This window comes from Callithrix jacchus, chromosome 12 (assembly GCF_049354715.1).
Source record: "Callithrix jacchus isolate 240 chromosome 12, calJac240_pri, whole genome shotgun sequence".
Classification (NCBI taxonomy): Eukaryota; Metazoa; Chordata; class Mammalia; order Primates; family Cebidae; genus Callithrix; species Callithrix jacchus.
In genome coordinates this window covers 112,626,265-112,648,276 of record NC_133513.1, presented here as the reverse complement: position 1 = coordinate 112,648,276, position 22,012 = coordinate 112,626,265, and the positions used below count along the sequence as shown (strand labels likewise).

The 22,012-nt window shown below is 38.7% G+C and overlaps 1 protein-coding gene across 1 annotated transcript in view; it reads left to right on the top strand.

Annotated features, from left to right (window-relative positions):
• Positions 1 to 19,387, top strand: part of LOC128928148 (serine-rich coiled-coil domain-containing protein 2) — a 42,347-nt gene extending 22,960 nt beyond the window's left edge. Inside the window, 7 exon segments of the mRNA XM_078346624.1 lie at positions 127 to 227; positions 3,348 to 3,383; positions 6,208 to 6,259; positions 7,031 to 7,144; positions 8,049 to 8,215; positions 16,662 to 16,824; positions 18,007 to 19,387. The gene's annotated coding sequence lies outside the window, so the exon portion shown is untranslated.
• Positions 19,388 to 22,012: the final 2,625 nt, after the last annotated feature.

Sequence of the window (22,012 nt, the reverse complement as noted above, 5' to 3'; positions counted from 1 at the left end):
TGCACATGATATCACACTCAGGCAGTTCATGGAGTGTAAGAAATATCTTAATGCTTTGTCATTGGACATTTTAACTGCGAGAAAAGAAACACACTTTGATTACCTTATCCTTTCCTTCCTCTGTAGATATATATGGATTGTTTTTCTTTGAAATTCAGTTCATGCTCGACAATTTTCCTTGAAGACAGCACAGCCAGCTGCCCTGATTTTGAAATGACACTACACTAGTGAGTACAACTATACTGCCAAGGGACAGATTAAAATTATTTCAGCCATTTGATTGTCCTCTTCAATCAGTTTAAGAAATTGGAGTCAACTATACGTTGATACCAGATTCTAAATATTAAGTATCAATTCCTCTTTTCATCTTCTACATCATGGTGGAAGGAAAAATCTCTTAGCAAATAAGCAATTTCAGAAAAAGTGTTGCTATTTATTTGATGCATTTATGCCTTACAAGAATATTGAATGCAGCGAGAAGTATAGGTTGTCTTTATTGATTGTTTTTTGTGAAAAATTAGTTTTTCAATGCGATGCAGGCCTCAGTCAATGTGTACTACTTTGGACGTTAGTCTTAGAAGAAGGAACAGCTTTTTTTCCTCTGGCACCACAGTGTATCTGCATTTGAATTTCTCCCATCGTGCATGAGCACCTCATGGGCCACAAAGATGCACTTTGAGAGCACTCTTAGTTGAAGTTTATTTTTTAAATGGAACAACCACCAACACCACTACCACAGGGGCTGTCCATGATACATTATTATAATCTCCTTGGTTATGAGTGTTGATTTTTAGAGCACAGTTTGCAAAGTGCTAATTTAGAATATTAATGTCCTTACATTTGTTTCCTTTTCATTCTAGAAATATAACTATCTTATAAATAATTTTGTTTTGAATGCACTAGCCTTTTTAGCAAATTCAATTTTCAGTAACTTTTACTTTAATTAAAAATGACAGGTTTACACTCATAATAATGTCACTTTCCTTCCTCCCTTATAACAATAGTTGAGATGAAATTGTGTTTCAGTACAAATTGGAATCAAATTATGTCTTAGGTGCTGAGCTTTGGGACCTATTGAGTAATCACTAAATGTCTGTAGTCAGCCAAGTTTCTTCACTCTTTTTTCTTTTTCTTCTTTTCTTTTTCTTTTTTTTTTTTTGAGACAGAATTTTCCTCTTGTCTTATTGCCCAGACTGGAGTTCAATGGCACCGTTTTGACTCACCACAACCTCCACCTCCCAGGTTCAAGCAATTCTGCCTCAGCCTCCCAAGGAGCTAAGATTACAATCATGCACCACCACACCCAGCTGATTTTTTTTTTTTTTTGGAGAGTTGAGCTTTCTCCGTGTTAGGATGGTCTTGAACTCTCAATCTCAGGTGATCTGCCCACCTCTGCTTCCAAAAGTGCTGGGATTACAGGCCTGAGCCACCACACCCAGCTGTCTCTCTTAAATCTTTGAGCATAAAAACAAACTACTTTGGCTGAAGTCCCTGGCTGCTTTTGAATGCAAGCGATTTTTATGTGTTAGCATAGCATGCCAAAGTAGCTTTGAAGATAGTCTTGTTCAAACAAATTTCATGCTTTTTTCCTCATTCTTTAATTTTTAGAAGTCTACTTTCAAAAGTAAATTAAGTTTTAATTTGCCATCAGCAAGTTTGAGAAATGATTATTAGGTGTATTCACTTTTGGTGAAATAGAGATTTATTGAGCAAATTAATAGGGCAAATTGGCTTCAGGAAAAGATTTTGAAAAATGTTCATCACAAGTTAGTAGTGCACTGTTATCAGTGGGATAGGTGGAACTCATTGGGATCACTTTTGCAAAGTTTGTCTTCAAAATACATGTCTGCAAATACATGTATCCTCCAATCTCCACTTTCCCTCTTTCTCCAGGCACTGAGAAGTCTTTTAGGAAAACATAGCATCTTTATGTGAAGAAAAGCATCCCAGAAGGTTCTGATTTTCATCCCAACTCAATCATTTCAAATTTTGCTGCACATTGAAATCACCTGGGAAACTTTTACCAACAACCCTGATGGCCAAAGTTATATCCAATGCTAATTATTGAAAATGAGGCAGTTATTAAAGCTTCTCAGGTGATTTTAATGTGCAGCAAAATGTAGAGCCACTGCCTAATTTGAGTTTAGGGCAAGAAACTGCTCCTATTTGTTGGGACCTTGGGCAAGTCAGTTTTAAGATTTGTTCCCCTGACCTGTAAAATGAGTGTTGGATTAAATGTCTTGTAAGGTCATTGGTTCTTTCCAGCATATAACTTCAAATTCTGTGATTTTAAAATTTTTTCAGAGATGAAAACTACTTAACGCACCATAGACGTATCCCTCTGAAGTGCTAATGTTACAGGCTTTTTAAAAAGTGCTGATATTTTATTGACCTATTATTAAAATTGAGATTTGCCTTCCCTCAGTTATTTTGAACCTCATTGTAGATGCTGAGGGAAAATGGAAGCACATAACTTATGTAAGAGAACCTCTTGTTTTCTGAAACACAGCATCAGTGGGTAACTTAGGAATACAGTTACATATATCTGAAGAGTTGTGTGTGTTCACAAATATTTCAGTTAAACTAACTGAAGATACCTGCCATTGATATTACACTGTATCATGCTACACTACCTTGTTAGCACTGCTTATTTTAGGATTGCTGTACCTATCATTGATGTCATGTGAGCTTATGTTTACTGATATATTTTCTAATAATTATGCAAAAGCCATAGATATAAATTGCATGAGTCAGGGTGTGGTGGCTCAAGCTGTAATCCCAGAACTTGGCTGAGGCAGGCAGATCACTTGAGGCCAGGAGTTTGAGATCAACCTGACCATCATGGCAAAACCCCATCCCTACTAAAAATACAAAAATTAGCCGGGCATAATGGCACCAAGCTGTAGTCTCAGCTACTTGGGAGGCTGAGGCATGAGAATTGCTTGAACTCGGCAGGTGGAGTTTGTGGTGAGCCAAGGTTGCTCTGGGCAACAGAGCAAGACTCTGGGTCACACAATAAATAAATACATAAAATAAATTGCATGTGATGAAAGGTTTTGTGAGTAGAAGAACATATAACAGGGAAATACGTTATTATTTATAAATTATAATCATCAACAGAAACATGTTTTCTAACAGGGTATTGTATTGCCTTGCATTTTTATTCTCATATTTTTGCTAAAACCCAAGAAATGAAAACAAAGTGCCCTTATGGTTCTGTTTTGAACTACAAGGTTTTAATTTCAGGGCCTCTAGGAGAGTTTCCACCACACCCTTGTAAAAAAAATGTCTTCAGACCTAACAATTGATAATATCTATTGTTATATTGAATGTTTTTCCTTCCACAGTGTCGCCTTGGACTTCTATTTTCTTATCAAGGAAAGGTGAGCTTTTTAAAAAACTGTCTTGTTATTCTGACTAATTACTTTGCAAGCTATGAAGCCCTTTAGGTCACAGCTCTGGACATCGAGAGCTGTATCGGGCCTACTAAAATATCCAAGCAAATTATTTGTGTTTTCTTTGGTCCGTAACACTTTTAATTCTTAAATGATTGGGAATCTCAAAGAGTATGTATTTATATTGATGATATTGATATTTACTGTCATAGAACTATAAAATTGAGATTTTTTTCAAAATCTATTTTTAGTTTAGATTTTACAGCCTTACTACTGTTAATATCTTGATCTTGATAACGCTTTGTCACAAGGACTGCCCTGTGCATTGCAGAAAGTTTAGCGGCACTGGTGGCCTATACCAAGTAGATGTCAGTAGTAACCCATGACCCAGGTTGTGACAACAGAAAATGCTTCTTGAGAAAAATATTGTTAACATAGATTTTTAAATGAGAAAATAGATTTTCTACAACAAAAAGTAGAGTAAAAAGTATGTCATGTATTTATATTATTGAAAACCCCGAATGTCACACTTAATAGAAGACAGCCGGATTCTCTAGGTCTTTCTTTGCAATTTGCTTTAAGAAGCAACAAGATGGCCAGGTGTGGTGGGAGGCACCTGCAATTTCAGCACTTTGGGGAGGACAAGGCAGGCAGATTTATCTGAGGTCAGAAGGTTGAGACCAGCCTGACCACTATGGTGAAACCCATCTCTACTACAAATACAAAAACAGCTGGGCATGATAGTGCATGCCGGTAGTCAAAAAAGGGAAGCAATGACATGACTTAATCTCATGCAAATATGTAGTTGGTAAAAGGTGCATTTTTAAAGCTTTGAGACCACTGTGGGTATTTAATAATAAGTGAAAACTTGGCAAGTGCTACTTTTAAAAATCAGTTCTCACTAATCTGTCTTGCATGGTAAATGGATCTTTTCCTCCATACTTGCATTTATACTATCATGTGTTAGTTATTTGGAATATATTGGTTTATGTTTTATTGTGTCAAAAATCACTTTTAACCACCAATATTATTTTAAAAGTCTTTAAGTGTTGAAAAGCTGTCAAGCCTACAGTAGAAGGAGCGAGATTTTCAAAGTCCTCAGGAAAGCTTAATTTATCATTGGGAACACATATTCATTTATTTTTGATAATGGTAGTTGTCCTTTTTTTTAGACTGAGTCTCACTTTGTCACGTGGCTGTAGTACATTGGCATGATCTCAGCTCAAGCAATTCTCTCACCTCAGACTCCTGTGTAGCTGGGACCACAGAGGTGTGGCACCGCATCTGGCTAATTTTTGCATATTTTTGGTAGAGACAGTTTTACCATGCTTTCCAGGCTACTATCAAACTTTTGAAGGAGCTCAAGCCATCTGCCTGCTTTGGTCTCCCAAAGGGTTTGGATTTTAGAGGTGTGAACCATTGCACTGGCACAGTGGTACTTTTAAATAAAAATGATGATCTGTGAAAAAAGTGATCCGCTCACAATTAAATCATGAATTTTTCTTAAACACAACCATACTGCAGTCAGCAGAAGCGCTTCTTCTTAGCTTTCTACTGATTCAGAATATTGAAGAGACATGTCAAGATTTAGTAACACCATTAATTTTTACCACCTCAACAAAGACATTCTTAAGTACTTTAGACTGCTTTTTAACTGTAAGGGACAATAAAGAACAGAATTACCATCAATGTAATTGGTACCACTGCCTTGATTTAGGCTGAGAAACCAGCAGTTTTATCCACTTTTGCTTTTATACAGTTGTGGCGGGTGTTTATGAAAAAGTAGTCAGTGTCTTTGTATTACTTTCTTAATTAAAAAAAATTGTATCAACTTTCTGAGGTTGAATTAGTATGATTATCAGAACAGTGTCCAGCAGACACGGTGGTTTAGGCCTATAATCTTGGCACTTTGAGAGGCCAAGCAGATGGATCACCTGTGGTCAGGAGTTCAAGACCAGCCTTGCCAGCATGGTGAAACCCCATTTCTACTAAAAATACAAAAGTTGGCTGAACGTGGTGGTAGGCACCGTAATCCCAGCTACTCAGGAGGCTGAGGCAGGAGAATAACCTGAACCTGGGAGACGGAGGTCACAGTGAGCCAAGATCCCACCATTGCACTTCAGCCTGGGCAACAAGAGTGAAACTCCATCTCAGAAAAACAAAAACAAACAAAAAGCAAAGAAAAAAAAAGTGTTGACCTCTTAGGACTTCTCAGAAAGGGTCTTCAGGATCCCCAGAGGTCCACAGAGTACATTTGGAGAACCACTGGTTTATCACACAGGCACAATGCATTAGTTTTACAAAGTTTAAAGTTAATCAAAGACTAGCCTCTTTTAAAATAAAAGGGCAGATGAGTTTTTAATCTAAACAACAGAAAATAAATTCATCATGAAAGTATACTACAGAGGACTAAAAAGAAAGGAGGCTAGGAAATCGGAATCACGTTTACATTTATGAAAGTCCTAAAGACTTTATTGCCCACGACTACTGCTTTGTAAAACATTCTTGTGTTTCAGTGTGTGGTTAAGAGAGAAAATATGTTTGGTCTATTGCCATTGCCTGTTAGGGAGGGTTGATACCTATAGTCAGTTCTGACTGGTTATTGTGGAAAAGACTTCACAGTGCAGGATATGATGTGCTGAGGAAGAGGTCAGGAAACATTCTGCAGGGCGGGATCCAGGAGAAGAATTTGTAAAAATGGTTTGCTTTGGTGAAGTAAACACCAAAGCACATAGGAGGCATTGTTATACTGAATAGGTATTATGCTAAGATATTAACAGTTTCTGAAGTAATGCACATTCTTATTTTATAGAGACGGAAATATATCTTTCAAAATATTTGATGAACGTGTATACCCATTGGATGTAAGTGGCACTTTTATTGAGGTTGTATTTTTATCATAGACTTGTATTTCTTTCATGCTGATGTCAAAGCTGTCTTTAAATTTTCCCCATTTCGTGTTGCATTTAGTCCTCTTAGGTGTTGTAAAAAGAATGTGTTAGAATAGGAACTGATCTGCAGCTCTGTTTAGTGAGTGAACTAGTATGAGTAAATCTATCAAAATAACAAAATGTATCTTTTAAAAGACAGTTATTAGTAGCATCAAGCAATATGAGTATATGTAAATACTTTTAACACAGAAGCATGACATTTATGAAGTTAAAAATAATTTAAATTTATATCAACCTACATGTTATAAAAATTTTAAAATGCACTTCCTCAAGTACATAATAGCCACATGTGGCTAGTGACTATTGTATTTAACAGCATAGGCTTAGAGCCTCATGGTTACAGGAAACTTTATTTTCTCAAAGTTTATTGCAGAGAATGACATGCCATCAGTAAGGCATTAAAGCTTAAGGGTAGCTTACATTTGGATAGAATTATGTGGGGCAAAGAGTAAAAAAGAACAAAAATTTTCTGCCCTGTAGCTCATATGATTTTTAAGTGAATGTTGATGAGTATTACTATGGTATTTTAAGATCCCACTGTTCATATTGTGAAAACTGAAAGACGTCTCACCCATCAAAATCATTGTAAATGGTACATGGGCACAAATGTGAACACTGCTGTCTTAAGAGCACTTCTGGTTTTCTCTTCAATGGATACTTACATTGCATCCTTTCTTCTTTCAGGACGAAATGGAAAAATACATTATGTGTGATCCTTCACAGACAATGATTTATGAATTTATACGTTCCCTGTTTTATGTAAAAATTCTAAACGTTGTTGATGCCATCAAAAGTAGGGTAAGATATTTCCTATTTATAAAGCATCTTTAGAACTTGGTCTTGTAAAGACCAATTGGCCTGGCCAACGAGGTTAAACTCTGTCTCACCCAAAAATACAAAAATTAGCCACTCATGGTTGCATGCCCCTGTAGTCCCAGCCACTTGGGAGACTAAGGCAGAATTGCTTGAACTCAGGAGGCAGAGTGCAGTGATCCGAGATTAAGCCAGTGTACTTCAGCCTAGGCAACAGAGCAGGACTCTATTTCCAAAAAAAAAAAAAAAGAAAAGAAATTGATCTTGTAAACAGGGTAGTATGTTTCTGATTTTAAGTGAAAGTAGGTTTCTGAAATTATCTCAGAATTTTAAGAGAAACTTACGACAGGAAATACACACATTAGAGTTGAATCATCATTATGGCTTAAATGTTGCCTTGGGTTTATGATTACAGAACAGTTGCCATTAAAGGCAGCAGGAGGGATTTCTGATTTCTCCCCTGACATTTCAGTGCACAAATGCACATGCAGTGTGCTCACATCCAGGGCATGTGGAGGGCTTGGAATGAAGAGCAGTAACAAGACCATCTGGTTCATGGGCAGGAATGCGTGCCATTGTAGGTCTAAGCTGAGTCCCAGGGTGTATCCCCAGGCAATTCTCATGTATGTTGTGATTGAGAGCTTGTGCCCTTGGTTCATTGTTCCTTGGATGTGTTAATCTACCCTGGTGGGCAGAGTAGGTAGCAGAAATATTTGGGCTATGATTGTGATATGGCCCCTTACTTAACCTGATGAAACAAAGTCTTTGTAGAACATAAGAATAAAAGGCATCTTTCTGGTCAAAACCAGAAGTATTCTGCTTTTTCATAAGAGTTCTTATCACAGCACTTAAACTGAGTTAAATCAAAGGCCAGTGTTCTGTTTTGCAGATGTACATCCGAAGACTTCTACGGTGTGCTCCTATGTACATTCGTCCAACCACCTGGAGGAGGATTATCCTCGGAGCCTTTCTTGTTGTCATCAAGGTTGGGAGCAATGTACCTGTGTGCAACAAGGACTTGTGCATGCGCTTTGAGAAAACTACAGTTGACGATCTGTAAGTTTGTATGGTTTTTGTGAACTTTCTAACCATTTTTGGATACTTTGTTTGCTCCCATAAACTTCAACACTTTGAGAAATACTTTTAAAGTTTACATTATGCAGATAATAAGAATGGGCATAAACACCACTCTTTCTTTCTCCCCAGTTTTAGAAGAATAGTTCATATTTTTTACTATTCATTGGTAGGTCTTGGTAAATTGCCATTGTAATAATCTCGTAAATGGATAAGTATTTTTCTGGTGAATGTTTTTGGCAAATACCTTACCAGTGTACAGTGAGAAACATAATAGTACAGTCAATTTTCTTACGGCTTTTACAAGCTGTCTGCAAGTTCTAGTCTCTTTGTGAGGAGTGCACATCTGGTCTTTGAAATAATTGTTTGCCCATTGACAGGTCTGGGGCCTCTGCATTGTGAAGTATAGCTTCACCCTTAGCCATACATTGTGTATTTGCATTTGCCGGTGTTCTCCCACTTTTCTCTAAAGATCTGTTTTATAGAAACCTTGAGATACGGAATAGCCACAGTTCCCTGTGACCCTGTCCTTTCCTGATTAGGAGCATTGCATCATTGGGCTGATGAGTTAGAAGTTCTAGTGTTCCCTCAGGCAGTCTGAGAAACATTGCTGGGGCATCACCCAATGCTCACCATACTCAGGAGGTTCCCAGGGCATTAATGCAACCACAGCAGCACTTGGAGGGCCCCAAGTTATCTGTGAGAATGCAAAAAATCTTTCTAAATCATGAGGGTTGCTCACAGACGGCAACATGACACTGAAACAGGAGCTTCATGGGTCTTTCTTTCAGTCTGGCCTCATGACTGCTGTAAAGGGAAGGGTCTTGGAGCTGGTTGGTAGGGTGCGCCAGGGAGGCATTTCCAGCACAGGCTCTCACAGTGTCCGCTAGTCAGCGAGAATGGCTTTGTGGGTGACACTTAGGAAAATCTGAAGGAACACCTCTTGATGACATAGAAGCATATGAAGCGTATGAAGATCCTCAGGCTGTGGCAAGAGGTTTTAGTTTTTCGGTTTGTTTCTTTGTTTTTACGTTTGCCTATTACTCCAGATAAGACTGTGATTCAGGATGTATGCAGTCACAAATAGAAGTCTCTGCCAATTGTGCTCCCCACAGGAATAACAACTTTAGCAACTATCTAAATTAAAAAGCACCTCCATAAGAACTGAAAATTATTTAAATGTTCATATGACGTGACTGAACAGCGTAGAAAAGACTGTCTTGAATTGTTGATGCCACCACTGTGAACCTGTGGCAAGGAGAGAGGCTACACGCTTGGGGAAGGGAGAGCACAGCAGCTGCAGGACTTTCCCTGAACTCAGTGCTGCCTTGTCATAGCAGAAAGCAAAACAAAGCTGAATGCACCCAAAGGAAAAACATTTAGACTAGCCCCAACGATAGGGGAGTTATTCATCCCCGTGGTTGGAACTTGAGTGATGAAAGCCTGGCTGCCATGGGATAAAATAGTCTGGGGTTTTTAATAAACCTGAAGGACTGTTTAGGTCACAAGAACTGCAACTCCTAGTGCCATCTGGACAGACCTAATGCTGTCCCAGAGGTCATGGCCACAGGGGTGCTTGTATCACGTTTCTCCCAGCTTTAGGCAGCTTAGCACAGAGAGACAGACTTCATTTGTGGGAAAGTAAGTGAAGAAGCAAGTCTGGGTCCATTAATCTAGAGAATTCCTTCAGGTCTGATCTCAGACCACCAACGTGGAACCTCCACAATTCTGCAAAAACCAATGACATTCTTCACAGAAATAGAAGTAAAAATGAATCCTAAAACATACAGGCAACTACAAAAGACTCAGAATATTCAAAGTCAACCCTGAGCATAAACAGACAAACCTGGGGGAATTACATTATCTAATTTCAAGTTACCCTCTACACCTGTAGTAACCAGAACAGCATGGCACTGTGATTAAAAACAGGCACGTAGCCCAGTGAAACAGAATAGAAACCCAGACACCCATTCATACATCTGCAGTGACCTCATTCTCTATGAAGGGGCCAAGCACATGCAATGGGTTAATGACAGTCTGTCGGTAAGGGGTGCTGGGAAAACTGGATATTCACATGCAGAAGAATGAAACCAGGCCTCTATTTCATACCTTATACAAACATGAAATCAAAATGGATTAAAGATGTAAATCTAAGTTGGGCAGGGTGGCTCACATTTGTAATCCCAGCATTTTGGGAGACCAAGATGGGAGAATGGCTTGAGCTCAGGAGTTCAAGACTATCTGGGCAATGCAGTATCTCTGTCTTTTAGAAAACTAAAAATAGATTTAAATCTAAGACCTCAAATACAAAACTAAAATAAAACATTTGGAAAACTCTCCACAATATTGGACTGGGCAAATATTTCTTGCATGTTTTATAAACACAGGCAACCACAGGAAAAATGGGCAAATTAGGTCACATCAAGTTAAAAAGCTTCTGCGCAACAAAGGAAACAGTGGACAAAGTGAAGTGACAACCCACAGAATGGGGGAAGGCATCTGAAAACTATCTGACAAGGGATTACCAGAATACTTAAGGAGCTCAAATAAATCCATAGAAAAAAACTCTGATTTTTAAAATGGGCAAAATACCTGAATAGACATTTCTGAAAAGAGGACACTTTAGGCAGGCTTGGTGGCATGTGCCTGTAGTTTCAGCTGTTTAGGAGACTTAGGTGTGAAACCTGAGCCTGGGAGGTCAAGGCTGCAGTGAGCTGTGGTTCTGCCACTGCACTCCAACCTGATTGACAAAGTGAGACGTGTTTGAAAACTCCTTAAAGGCACACCAATGTCAAACAGGTATATCAAAAGATATTCAACATCAATATCATTGATGTTCGGAGAAATGTGAATCAAAATTACAATGAGAGATCATCTCACCATATTTAAAATGGCTCTTATTGTAAAAGAAGGCAATAACAAATGCTGGTGAGGATATAGAGCAAAGGTAACCCTTGTACACTGTCAGTGGGAATGTAATTTAAATACAGCCACTATGGAGAACAGTGTGGAGGTCCTCAGAACTAAAAATAGAGCCACCATATAATCCAGGAATCTCACTGCTGTGTATAAACCCAAAACAAGGGAAATCAGTATGTCAGAGAGATACCTGCACTCTCATGTATGTTGCAGCATTATTCACAGGAGCCACGATTTGGAAGCATTCTGAGCATTCATCAGCAGATGAGTGGCTAAAGAAAATGGTTCATATACACAATGGAGCACTCTTCAACCACAAAGGAGAATGAGATCCTGTTATCTGCAACAACATGGATGGAAATGTTAAGTGAACTAAGCCAGACACAAAAAGACAAAATTCACCTATTCTCACTGATTTGTGGGAACTAAAAATTAAAACAATTTAACTCATGAAGATATAGAGTAGGAGAATTGTTTGCAGCTGCTAGTAAAGTAGGATGGAGGATGAGAGGAGTAAGGGGTGATGGTTAATAGGTGCAGACATTTGGTTGGAAAGAATAAATAATATCTAGTATTTGACAGCACAACAGGGTGACAACAGTCAAGAATTATTTAATTGTACATTTTAGAGTAACTAAAAGAGTATAATTGAATTATTTGTAAAAAAATAAGAATAAAAGGACACATGCTTGAAGTGCGATTAATTTTACATTTACCCTGCTATGATTATGACACATTATAGGCCTGTATCAAATAATTTTATATACCCCATAAATATGTACACCTACAATGTACCCCCAAAAATTTTTAAAGGCTTTCATTCAAAATTAACACAGTGTATATTTACAATTGAAATGAGGTTTCTTGTAACCAAGAAGAGACTAGTGATGGCTGGTTGCTGTTCAAGTGGCTGCTGAGTTACCACTTTGCCAATAGCATAAACTGAGTTGTCATGGTGATATTGCTAGTAGCCATTTTAGTAAAGGATTTAACAGAAAATGAATGTCATTTGAAAGTTGTAGAAGCTAAAGTTCTTAATCACTACTGTCATCAATTTGTAAACTGGTTTCTTTGTGTGAGTGTGTGTGTGTGTGTGTGTGTGTGTGTGTGTGTGAGAGAGAGAGAGAGAGAGGGAGGAGGAAGGGAGGGAGATGAAGTTTTGCTTTTGCTGCCTAGGCAACAATGTGCAATGGGGGGGATCTTGGCTCACTGAAACCTTTGCCTTCTGGGTTCAAGCAGTTCTCCTGCCTCAGCCTACTGAGTAGCTGGGATTACAGGCATGTGCCACCACACCCAGCTAATTTTCTATTTTTAGTAGAGATGGGGTGTTACATAATATTCAGGAGCCTGGAGAGACCAATGGGTGAAACAGGAGGATTTTATTGAGGTGGCCACCAGCTCGGCAGATTTGCATCCCCAGGCTGAGAGCCTAACAAAGACAGGGCTTGATTTGTTATACAGCCAGGATGACATAGCAACTAACAGGTTTACAGAAGCCAGAGAAGGAACAGTTAACTTGTGACATGTCTTGTGATGTATGTTATGTTTGAAAATCGCATTTTCAGAAACACATTGCACATTCTTTGGTGTTATATTACCCTGTGACCTTGCAGCTGGACTGCAAGAAAAATGGTAGTCCTGAGATGCCTGGGAACTTTGCTGAAAAAGTAGGGAGAGTAGATAAGGTAGATTTGATAGGGAGTTAGTTAATTTCAAGCAGAGCTGGGGGTTAGGTTTTATATTGAACAGAACGAGTAAACTTTTATTATGTAGCAATTACAGGCTACTGTTATTATTTAATTTCTTTCTTCACGGGTTTCTCCATGTTGTTTCTCCATGGGTCACGCTGGTCTCGAACTCCTGGTCTCAGATGATCCACCCATCTTAGCCTCCCAAAGTGCTGGGATTATAGGCGTGAGCCACTGTGCCCAGCTTGTAAACTGGTTTCTTGAAGGGAGCAAAATTTGTAATGAGAAACACTTAGCTCCGCTATAGTGGCAGTTAAATTGATCTCAAGACCTACAGCTAATCTGGTGGGGCTCTAGCTCTAGTTCCAAGGTCAGAGAGTACACAGAGAAATGTGCAGGTGTCCATCACTCCAGAGACAGTGATGACAGAGGCCAGCCCCAAGATGACCAGTTCTACATAGTGCCATTTGTGAACGCAGAAGCATCGGGAGCTATGCTCATGATCTTTGGAGATCGAAAAACATTACACCAAAGTCTTTAATGCACATTTATCTTGTCCCTCTACTGTTGATTGTTTATAAAGGTCTCTCTTTGACTGTAAATTGAAACTTTTAAAAATTAGTGTCTATCAGGTTGTTCTTCAAACTTTTCAACATCTGTTAGTCTTGTTAGGATGTATTTTTCTTCAGAAACATCACTAATTATCAGGGAATTTCAAATTAAAACCACAATGTAATATCACCTTACTCCTGCAAGAATGGGCCATAATTAAAACATCAAAAAATCATCTATGCTGGTACAGATTTGGTCAAAGGGAACACTTACACTGCTGATGGGAATGTAAGCTAGTACAAGCACTGTGGAAACAGTACTGCCATCTATCCAGCGATCTCACACTGGGTATCTACCCAAAGGAAAAGAAGTCATGAAAAAGACAAATGCACATGCATGTTTATAGCAGCACAGTTTACAATTGTAAAAATGTGGAACCAGCATCAATGCCCATCAATTAATCGGCAAAGAAAATGTTGAATATACATACCATGGAATAATGCTGAGCCATAAAACAATGAAATAATGGCCTTTACAGCAACCTGGTTGGAGCTGGAGGTCGTTATTCCAAGTGAAGTAACTCAGGAATGGAAAATGAAATATGTATTCTCCATGAGAATCCAAAGTCATAAAATGATACAGTGGCCTTTGGGGACTAGAGGGGGAAGGTTGGAATGGGGGTGATGGATAAAAGATTACATATTGAGGCCGGGCACACTGTCTCAAGCCTGTAATGCCAGCACATTGGGAGGCCGATGCAGGTGGATCACGAGATCAAAAGATCAAGACCATCCTGGTCAACATGGTGAAACCCCATCTCTACTAAAAATACAAAAAATTAGCTGGGCATGGTGGCACGTGCCTATAATTCCAGCTACTCAGGAGGCTGAGGCAGGAGAATTGCCTGAACCCAGGAGGCAGAGGTTACGGTGAGGCGAGATCGCGCCATTGCACTCCAGCCTGGGCAACAAGAGCGAAACTCCGTCTCAAAAAAAAAAAAAAAAACTAAGGAGATACATATTCTGTAGGGATAATTGTTGTCTTCAATAACTACTATTAGTAAACATGATCATTCTATGAAATACCATATTTTACACAGTTAAAATATGTTTATGGAAATACACAAAAGAGATTATGAAGTGCATATGTTCCTATAGTAAATTAAGTCCTGGTCAGCTGATTATTCATATCTGACTGACATTCCCATCACAGCCTTGTGGTTATTTGAATAGGAAATTAATGTTGGAAGTAGTTTCAGCTGGGTTTTCAGTGAAACCAGTGAGAAAACCTCATGTCTGCTTATATCCTAACTGCTTTCCATACCGGAGGACTTCAAGCATTTGTTGACTTAGCCAGTGGATAAAACATTGCAACATTAAAAGCAAGAAACCAAGTGTGCTGTTGAGGTATTGTTTTATACAATTAAGTCTTGACAGGGATTACTATGAGAGTGGGAAGATTACTGTCGTTTTGTATTTATTTAAACATTTGACCAAGCGCTGGATACAGTGGTTCATGTCTGTAATACCAGCACTTTGTGAGGCCAAGGTAGGAGTATCCACTTGATCACAGTTTAACACCAGCCTGGGCAAAAAGTGAGACCCTGTTTCTACAAAAGGAATTTTTAAAAATTGCCCAGTTAAGTGGCACGAGCCTGTAGTTCCAAGCCTTGAAAGGCTTAGGTGTGTGGGTTACTTGAGCCTGGGAGGTTGAGTCTGCTGTGAGCTAGGATCATGTCACTGCACTTTAGCCTGGGTAACCCTGTCAGAAAAACAAAAACAACCTTTGGTCAGGACAGGTGAATAATCATGCTGCAGAGGGCTGCTTCGAGCCTGTTCCCCTCTCAGTGCATTCAACTCAACCCCACATTCTGTTGTGGCCAGGGGTGACAGATGCTGAGCACCTTGGGGTTTCATTTCTAACAACTCAAGAGAAACAGTGTGTAAGGCTGGCACCCTACCAGAAGGCATCTCATAAAATGAGTTTAGTTTAGCCAAGATGTCTCTCTCTGATCTTTCTACCATTGGAAGTGTAAAGAGTATTCCTGCTCCATAATAGTGACAGTTAATAAATGGCATTCATCATTTCTGTCATCTGATCACTATTGTGGTGTCTTGGAAGTGACTGGGAAGTCTGAGTTGTGCAATAGAACGCTCAAGAATGATCCCGAGTCAGCTGCACAAGTACAGAGGAGGCCGTTGCCTTTCTCTTCATTCCAATCTTGGGGTGCTGGATTCAGAATGCACTGCAAGCAGCTGTGCCGTTGGGACATTCGCGTAGGAACCCACCTCCATGTGTTTCAAAACAGAATTTGGAGCCATTCTAGTAGCTCAGTGTGATATTTTTAAAGAACTGAGAAGTGTTTTGTTAACTGACTTAATGAAAACAACTGCTATTAATGCATATAGTATTGTTTAAAAAGTATCTACAAAATTGCAACCTCAATGTTTTCTTGCAAAAGAAGTGGAAGTAATACAGAGAAACTTTCAAATGAAGAATCACTGAGAAACAAAAAAGTAGGGTAACATTTACTTATGTATCTTTTTTAAGATTATACAAGAATGAATTTGCATCAGGCTTTTCAATTGATGAACATGAGTAGGATTTTCCTCTAGGGAAAGTTTTCACATCAATGTTGAAGAAAAACTGTAAACTTCTGTATTTGGTAATCTACCAGGGTTCCAATCCAGTGTGCTTTCTTATGTTTATAAGGTCTGTCTCCAGTGTGTATTATCATGGGTCTTGGAGCAAATATCATGTAAATGAAGGCATTTCTACATTCTATACATTCATAGGTTTTTTTTCAGAAAGGAGTTCTTATCTTCTTGTGGAACTGGAACAACTGAAGACCTTACCACGTTTCTATTTATAAGGAATTTCCCATTGAATCCTTTCATGTTTTCAGAGAAGTAAAAAGGCTGAAGCCTTTACCATGTTTCTTAAGTTTATGTCATCTTTCTCCATGTTAAATGTGAATATGTCTTTGAAAAGGAACATAGGGAAAATCAAGTTTATTAACATTTTTTACATTCATGTTTCATTTCGGGTACAAGTTTTTTTCTGAGTTTTCAAAGAGAATTGGGAAAGTTGCACTCTTGTATTACTTCACTAGATCAGGTTCTGTTCAGTGTGCGTTATTTCATGAATTCCAATAAACTAGAGCACATGATAGCCTTACCACATTTCTTACGTGAGAATAATGTTTTTGAAGATAGCCCAGTGAACTAACATGGTCCTGTGTTTGTTCTGTTGTGTTTCTCCTTCCCCAGGAATATGTTGGAAATGTACTTCTTGAGGCTAATTGATTATGATACTAACATTTCTAAAAGCGCTTATACCAGATACTACTTCCGTCTTCGTGACTTTATAGTCAGGCAGGGCCTGAGTTTGCCTACTTACCTTCTTGACAGAAAAAGAGCATGGGATCTGCAGGTAAGGCTATGAAGTAACTAAGTGGGTTTTGAGTCAAACACCAGTGCCAACATTTATGACTATGTCATATGAAGTAGTGATTAGAAAAATGGAAAGCTTCAAAATTAACATACTGAAGAGCTTATTAACCTTTTGGCATTCTATTTCCTGTATCTCATGGTTTTTCTAAGGATTCACATTTTTGGAAAATTATAGATGTTATCTCTTTTGTGGCCATAATTCAGAATGTTTTAATCAAATTTATTCTTAATGAATTTGAACGTTTTGAACCTTTGCCCTTGCAAATAATATACAGAAATGATTTCTTGCTATTGTATTTCTAATGATGTCTACATATGTAATGCACTTGCCACTCTTGACTACTTTTTGTTACTCGGTTTGCAAATTTCTATCATTTTCTACTGTGTATATCACAGTGCAGTCAGTCCCATGGGCGTGTTAGAGAAACCATTAGTGCCTAAGCCAAGAGACATGCACTTAGACAGTATGAGGCGTGCGTGTCTCAAGTACTGGCTGCAGGAAGTACATGGGATTTTACTGGAAATGATCACTTTTATGGAACAAAGTAATATTTATGGTTTGTGACTTTTGGTAAGTACACAGCAAAATTACTCACAGCTGACAAGCATCAACATTTAAAATAGGCATGTTCTGTGGCATCATGGAAGTATTTTAAAATAATACAATTTTCTACCATAAGCATAAAAGTAGTGCCTTTTGATGTTTAATCATTAGACTTTGTTGACATTTCAATACAATCCAGTACATGCCTGCCCGGTTACAATTTTCTGTGAGTATATAATAACTTATAGATTGGGTAGAATGTGAATAGATTAATAAACTAACTTTTTGCAAAACTGTGCTTTCATTATTTTTAAGGCACAAGTGCACAGGTAACAGATAATACTGTTAGAAGCCTGTCACAATATAGTGACATTCTGGGGAGCCCAATTTTTAAGTAACTTAATAAAGCAAGCTCCCCTTTGCTCCCGCAATCTAATTCTAGCCCTGAAAGGAGATGGCCTAAGTAAGCTGCCAGAAGAGGGGCGTGTAAACCTCAGCCAAAGTAGCTGTAGCTGAACTAGCTAAAGGATCTGCATGTGTGGCTTCCCATCAGTGGTGATTGTTAAAAGGATGGAACCCTTTTTAAAATTGTTCCTCTTTTCTATTTGACATTCTTAGGCTTTATCAAGGATGGAACAAGACGAAGTGTTCTATACTGGCATGACCAGGTCTGTGAGCGTTGATGACATAACTAGTCTTCAGCGCGCTAAGGCCATCCTCTCCTGAAGGAAGAAATGAGGGGTCACGTAACATCTGAACCCCTCACCAAAAAAGACAGGAAAATACCACCTCTCCTGCTAAATAACTAGAGAAGTTTGTATTTTCAAAAGAAGAAATACCTCGATTCAAGTTAACTCAAAGACAACTAAGATTGCCCTTTATAATAAAGAATGGGACCTTGTCAGGGCAACAACACAGTCTTCACTCTTCTGTTCCTTTTAATGTAAACAGTTATAGAAACCACTTTAAAGCGAAGGCTCCTTCTGCCCACTCACAGATGCTTGCTTAGTGTGTCGGCTGATAGCTGTGAATGGTGTCAGGCTTTTTTTGTTTTGTTTTCAGATGAGTCTCTGTTGCCAGGTTAGGGGGCAGTGGTGTGATCTCAGCTCAATGCAATTTCCACCTCCTGGGTCCAAGCCATTCTCCTGCCTCAGCCTCCCTCAATTAAATGTTTTATTTTAAGTAGCTGGGATTACAGGGGCACCCGGCCTGTGTAAGGCTTTTAAAACGATTTAAATTTTTTAGATTTTAAAAGATAACTTTTTTATTAAAAATATTTTTTCTTTCCCCCCAAATTGCAGTATTAGTATTCAGACATGTCAAAGGAGTTCATGAGTAGCACAGTCTTTTCTTCCTGAGGGTCCTCCCCTTCAGGTGTCCCAGCCTGCTCGCAGCAGCCATAGACCGGGCCTTTATACTGAGAGAAGCTACAGGGCGCTGGAAAGCTGGGAATACACAGGGAGACATGATCAGAGTTGAGAATAGGAGGCGGGCTGTGATGTCCTCTGTGAGGGAATAATTGTTATTGTCCTGGGGCTGTTTCTAGATATTGTCAAATAAATTCAGATGTAGGTAAGACGTGACTTTATTCTAAAGGAGTATTACAATGGGGAAATCACCAAGCATCAGATCTGCAAGCATCTCATAAAATGCAGAAAAGGGCTGTATTTTTTATGGAGGAGCAAACAAGATTAGAAGGAAGGTGGGAGGAAGAGTGGAGAATGGCAAAATCAGATTCAAGCTCAGGGAATGTGTCAGCCAGAAGTCAGCCTGTTCTTAGGAGGGGCATAAACGGGGTTTGTATGTTAGCTTGGACTGAAGGCAGAGCACAGTCTGGGAGCTGGGGAAAGGAGAGAAACTTAAGCAAAGTTGTGATGGAATTCCTGGAACCCAGGAGGCAAAGGTTGCAGTGAACCAGGATTGCACCAGTGCAGTCCAGCGTGAGAGAGACTGTCTTATAAGTAAATAAATGTTTTATATAAAGTCTGGTTTTAACCAATTATAGTTTTTATTTGTGTAATTTTGTTAATATAAAAGACCCACCTCTGGAAAGACTATTAGGATTTTCTTCTTACTCATATCCAACTAAATTATACCACCCTGTTTTCTAAAAAAAACAAAAAAAAAACCCCACGAAGTTTCCATTAACTAATCTTAATATCAATTTATATAGATGATTCACAACATGCTTAGACTTTGTCTTGCCTAAATATTCTCTTTCTTGAACAACTTGGTCATTTTATTTTAGGAAAAAAAATTTACCACACAAGATTTCTTCTTATATAAAATTGCTTTTTTTCACCTTTATCAAAAATACCTCTTTATATCTTTAACTTTCTTCCCTTATTTCCTGGTTCCTATTACCTCATTTTATAAATAACTTTTATAAAAGCTTTGAATTAGACAAAGATAAGAACATTTTAAAAATGTTGGAAATTACCCAGCTACTTAATACCTGTTAATAACCTTAGATACCAAATCAGATGACAAGTCTGTTTACAACCATTTATTCCATTACATTTACAAGATTAATATTTTATCTAGATGATGAAAACTGTGATAGTCATTTAAAGTAAAATCCCTGTTAACCATTTTTATAGCTGTGAATTTTAGGTGTTTAATTTTCTTTTCTTTTTTTGTTTGAGACAGTTTTGCTTTTATTGCCCAGGCTGGAGTGCAGTGGTGCAATCTGGGCTCACTGCCACCTCCACCTCCTCGGTTCAAGTGATTCTCTTGCCTCAGCCTCCCAAGTAGCTGGGACTACATGTACCCGCCACCACAGAGGCTAATTTTCTTTGTATTTTTAGTAGAGACAGGGTTTCACCACGTTGACTAGGCTGGTCTCGAACTTCTGCCATCAGGTGATCGGCACCCCCCGGCCTCCTGAAGCACTCCCAAATTAGAGGCATGAGGCACCGTGCCCACCCTATTTAAGTAATTTTCTTAAGGTTAAATATAAGGGTATTTTACCAATAACTCAGAATGTAGATGTTTTCATTAAACCAAATTATTCCACGTCTTTTTTATCAAAAATTACACAAGCAAAGACCATTCTGTCTTGGGCGGGGTTGTATAGTTCTATAACCCTTGTAACAAATCTTCATCGTATTCTGCAGGAATAAGCATGAAATCATGTGATCGACAAAGGCAAACAACAATGCTGGACATTTTCACAGCATTTCTAATACTTTCTCAATAATTCAAAAGCCAGCTTATTTATCAAAGATTTTACTAGGCCGAGGAGGGTGGATCAGGAGGTCAAGAGATCGAGACCATCCTGGTGAACAAGGTGAAACCCCGTCTCTACTAAAAATACAAAAATTAGCTGGGCACAGTAGTGTGCGCCTGTAGTCCCAGCTACTCAGGAGGCTGAGGCAGGAGAATTGCCTGAACCCAGGAGGCGGAGGTTGCGGTGAGCCAAGATGGTGCTACTACACTCCAGCCTGGGTGACAGTGAGAATTCATCTCAAAAAAAAAAAAAGTATGTTCATTAGGAAATTCATGAAAACAAACACAATAATAAAGGATTGGTTCTTAAACCCAAACTAAGGTGAACATTTTGCACACCTTACTAGATACAATACTCTTCCTGAAAAAGTCATTTCAACTTAACCAGCACTCGATATCAAATCTCTGCTCCTGAGGTAGGTACTTTGGAACCTGAAGCACACAGTTTAACGCTGTGCCTATGAGACCATCCTGCTCTCCTGTTTTGGTGCTGCCCCACTCTGAAATAAGAAATGGATATAGGAAAATCGTTACTGATTCTGCCTTAGGACAGTAATAACAGATTTATTAACTTAGGATTGTATAGTCATTCCTCTATTGAAACATACTGTTGATACTTCCAGGTCAAGGTACTAGGCTTATAGAAATATCAACTCTTAAAAGCGATTTTTTTTTTTTTTTTTTGAGACGGAGTTTCGCTCTTGTTACCCAGGCTGGAGTGCAATGGTGCGATCTCGGCTCACCGCAACCTCCGCCTCCTGGGTTCAGGCAATTCTCCTGCCTCAGCCTCCTGAGTAGCTGGGATTACAGGCACGTGCCACTATGCCTAGCTCATTTTTTGTATTTTCAGTAGAGACAGGGTTTCACCACGTTGACCAGGATGGTCTCGATCTCTTGATCTCGTGATCCACCCGCCTCGGCCTCCCGGTTGTATTTTTACAACTACAGTAAACTTGACCAGTTTTTCACATATTAACTATATTTCTAGTATGAGATTCCTCTTCGTTATTCTTTCCATATTTTCCTGCAAGACTGATTGTCTTTCCTTATTGTTCGGTGTATTGTGCCTATTTTGCATACAAATCATTTGCTCACTTTAGTACTGCAAACTGACTAGTTTTAAACTGAAGACTGCAGGCTTAACAGCTCAGATATTCATCATGTGGCCATGATGACAAAACTATTCAAATAATGCTTTAGGATCACCACCAGAAGAGTACAAAAGCTAAGAGCCACATTTACAACCAGAGTAAAGTTTGTCTTTCTCTTTATTTCACTTTAGTTGTTGTTTTTCTATTTAAAGCATAAAGCCACCTCCCAACAAAGAGCAATTTGGTTTCTGTTGTAATAAAGGAACTTCAGCATAACAAAAGAAATGCTTTAATTAGCAAAGATT